Below are 4,120 nucleotides of genomic sequence, written 5' to 3'. Positions count from 1 at the left end.
GAGGGTAGTGAGGTCTGCACAACGCATCACCGGGGGCAAACTACCTGCCCTCCAGGACACCTACACCACCCGATGCTACAGGAAGGCCATAAAGATCATCAAGGACATCAACCACCCGAGCCACTGCCTGTTCACCCCGCTGTCATCCAGAAGGCGAGGTCAGTACAGGTGCATCAAAGCTGGGACCGAGAGACTGAAAAACAGCTTCTATCCACTGACTCTATTCCAGCCACTTTAATAATGGGAATTGATGGGAAATGATGTAAATATATCACTAGCCACTTTAAACAATGCTACCTTATATAATGTTACTTACCCTACATTATTCATCTCATATGCATACGTTGGTACTGTACTCTATATCATCGACTGCATCCTTATGTAATACATGTATCACTAGCCACTTTAACTATGCCACTTGGTTTACATACTCATCTCATATGTATATACTGTACTCGATATCATCTACCGTATCTTGCCTATGCTGCTCTGTACCATCACTCATTCATATATCCTTATGTACATATTCTTTATCCCCTTACACTGTGTATAAGACAGTAGTTTTTTTGGGGGGAATTGTTAGTTAGATTACTTGTTCGTTATTACTGCATTGTCGGAACTAGAAGCACAAGCATTTCGCTACACTCGCATTAACATCTGCTAACCATGTGTATGTGACAAATAAAATTTGATTTGATTTGATTTGATTTGAGGTCCCAGACGAACCAGGGCCAGACACACTCCTCTACCACCCCTTGACCGAATCTGCCACCACTGTGTTAAAAATCCCATTCAGGTAATTAATGTTAGAATATTCAGCTATTGATCAATTGGGCACTGAGACTGGTTTTGATGGTAGGGACAATTTGTGGCTGTCTTATACAGAATAGACTTGCTTTGGATATGCTTCTTGCCAGTCAGGGGGGCGTCTGCAAGATGTTCGGTGAACAATGTTGCACGTATATTCCTAATAACACCAGCCCAGATGGTAGAATATCTAAGGTCCTTAATGGGCTTGATGCACTATCTGTTGAGATGAGGACCATGGCGGGGGTGGAGGAGTCTGGACTGTTCTCTTGGTTGAGAGCCTGGTTTGGTAAGGACACTGGTTTGGTGGTTACTGGATTTCTGATCCTAATTCTTGTATTTTTGTTATTGATGTGTTGTGCTGCTTGCATCATACCGTGTTTTAAGAAGTCTGTTACAGATGTGGTGAAGGCTTCAGGCATGATGCCTTTGCTTGATGCTCCAGTTGGAGATGCTGATACTGAAGCATGCTTTCAGGGGAGGATGAGACTGACTAATATGGTTAGCATTTATTAGACTTTGTTTGATTATTATAAGTTTTTAAATAGTATTACATTTAACAGGAATATAGGACATCTGTGATGATTTAAGATTATTGTTAGGATTAAGATAGTTTAATTAACCTATATAAGGACTTTAGAAATTGCCACCATAGACATGTTTTTCTAAAAGAAAATCCATGAGTTTAGATAAAGCCAAACAGTGAGACATGTAGTTCAAATTTGGAAACATGAGAAACAGAGCTACAGACAGATAGGGGAAAAGGCAGACAGAAGAGCCCTCCCCCGCACTGCAGAGACCTTGAAGGTTGGAGAGCAGAGAGGAGAAGTTTTAGAATGGGAGCCAGGACAGGCAAAGATAACAGTTACTGAATGGAGACAAAAGGGAGAATTGGACATGTGGAAAATGAAAGGGGCGCTCCTACATGATGATGTCAGACATAAGGATAATTCACTAAATCTTACCTAAGTCATTGTTTAAGAATAAGGCAAGGTTGTTACCTGGGCAGAGCCAGGTAACAAAGGGGGGATGGGTAAATAGTGTTCTAGAATAGGATGTGACCTACGGGATAATTAACTAATAAAAATAACAAAAATTTAGCTAATAAACAGAATAAATGAGAAACTGTTTGTTAACCAAACCTGTATGTCCAAGATTTTATGCACTACAGGTGAACTACAGGTGAAGTCACTCAATCCAGTCCCATAGGCTTGTTGGGGGACCATACCAAGGTGACAGCTAGCTGAAAGAGCTACCCGGATTCATATCGCACTGCGGGAGGGTAAGGCACATTAACACTGTCGAACAATAACAGAGTTCGAGAGGAGAACTGGAATTAACAGAATTCTGGGGGCCATCTCTCGAATGAAGAATACCTTACCTGTCCTTTCCTCACTGTTCTTGTTCATAGAAGTGAAAATGTGTCTGACTCTTGCTAATGATGTGTTTTCTGGAAGAGGGTGGGGCTTTATAGGTGAGCTGTCCATCCTAAACTGTATGGTTGGAGATCTTATTCCTACAACATGAACCCGAGAAGGCTAGAGGGTAATATTGACATAATTAAACGAGAAATTAGTATTAACCAAGCATAAGAGATCACTTGATCTGGATAAACAGGAAGTGAGAGTAGGATAGGGAGGGATGTCTCAGTGGAGTTCTATGTAAACCAAGTGGTGTCTGACTCCTTGGCAGTTCAGGACTAAGAGTAGCTATGATGGAAGACATATATGCACGTCTCTGTAGTTCATGGAAACAAGTTATAGCTCACAGCATGTGAGAAGGCTACATAAATCTACATACCCAGCATGGAAGGAGAAAGTAAGGGTTTCAGTTGATAACCTAGGGCATTCCAGGTAGAAAAAGTTAGAGCAGCTGGTTGCTCTATAGACAGCTGAATACAAGCATTGTCCCTGACAAAGCAGATACTGACGGTGGAGTTGTCCAGAGCCAGAGCCAAGAGCCGGTGTGGATAGTTCAGAAATGGAATTATTCACCTAAGGGAACAGCCTGTATAGTAAAGCTGGAGAGGTAAAGCTGGAGAGGGTAGCAAGTTTTAAGTTCCTCGGCATACACATCACAGACAAACTGAATTGGTCCACTCACACAGACAGCATCGTGAGGAAGGCGCAGCAGCGCCTCTTCAACCTCAGGAGGCTGAAGAAATTCGGCTTGTCACCAAAAGCACTCACAAACTTCTACAGATGCACAATCGAGAGCATCCTGGCGGGCTGTATCACCGCCTGGTATGGCAACTGCACCGCCCTCAACCGTAAGGCTCTCCAGAGGGTAGTGAGGTCTGCACAACGCATCACCGGGGGCAAACTACCTGCCCTCCAGGACACCTACACCACCCGATGCTACAGGAAGGCCATAAAGATCATCAAGGACATCAACCACCCGAGCCACTGCCTGTTCACCCCGCTGCCATCCAGAAGGCGAGGTCAGTACAGGTGCATCAAAGCTGGGACCGAGAGACTGAAAAACAGCTTCTATCTCAAGGCCATCAGACTGTTAAACAGCCACCACTAACATTGAGTGGCTACTGCCAACACACTGTCAATGACACTGACTCTACTCCAGCCACTTTAATCATGGGAATTGATGGGAAATGATGTAAATATATCACTAGCCACTTTAAACAATGCTACCTTATATAATGTTACTTACCCTACATTGTTCATCTCATATGCATACGTTGATACTGTACTCTATATCATCGACTGCATCCTTATGTAATACATGTATCACTAGCCACTTTAACTATGCCACTTGGTTTACATACATCTCATATGTATATACTGTACTCGATATCATCTACTGTATCTTGCCTATGCTGCTCTGTACCATCACTCATTCATATATCCTTATGTACATATTCTTTATCCCCTTACACTGTGTATGACAGTAGTTTTTTTTGGAATTGTTAGTTAGATTACTTGCTCGTTATTACTGCATTGTCGGAACTAGAAGCACAAGCATTTCGCTACACTCGCATTAACATCTGCTAACCATGTGTATGTGACAAATAAAAATTTGATTTGATTTGATTTGATTTGTTCCCACTACCTATAGCATGCTAAGCAAACACAATACCAATTGATCAAATTCCCCAGCTGTTTGGAATTGCCACAAGGAGCAACCAAGAGTGTCCAGTCTTGTCAGGCTATGCTGTTGGTGGACTTGTTAGTTTGCGCTCCAGCACTTGCAGAGGCTCGGTGCATCTCAACAATTGTGCTCTGTAGCCAGCGGCTGGTTAGCTCAGTTGGTTAGAGTTTGTGATACGCTGCTCTCTGAAAGTAAGTAATGTCCTCTG

Source organism: Oncorhynchus tshawytscha, linkage group LG16, assembly GCF_018296145.1.
Source record: "Oncorhynchus tshawytscha isolate Ot180627B linkage group LG16, Otsh_v2.0, whole genome shotgun sequence".
NCBI classification, from domain to species: Eukaryota; Metazoa; Chordata; class Actinopteri; order Salmoniformes; family Salmonidae; genus Oncorhynchus; species Oncorhynchus tshawytscha.
Note: the sequence above shows the minus strand (reverse complement) of the source record.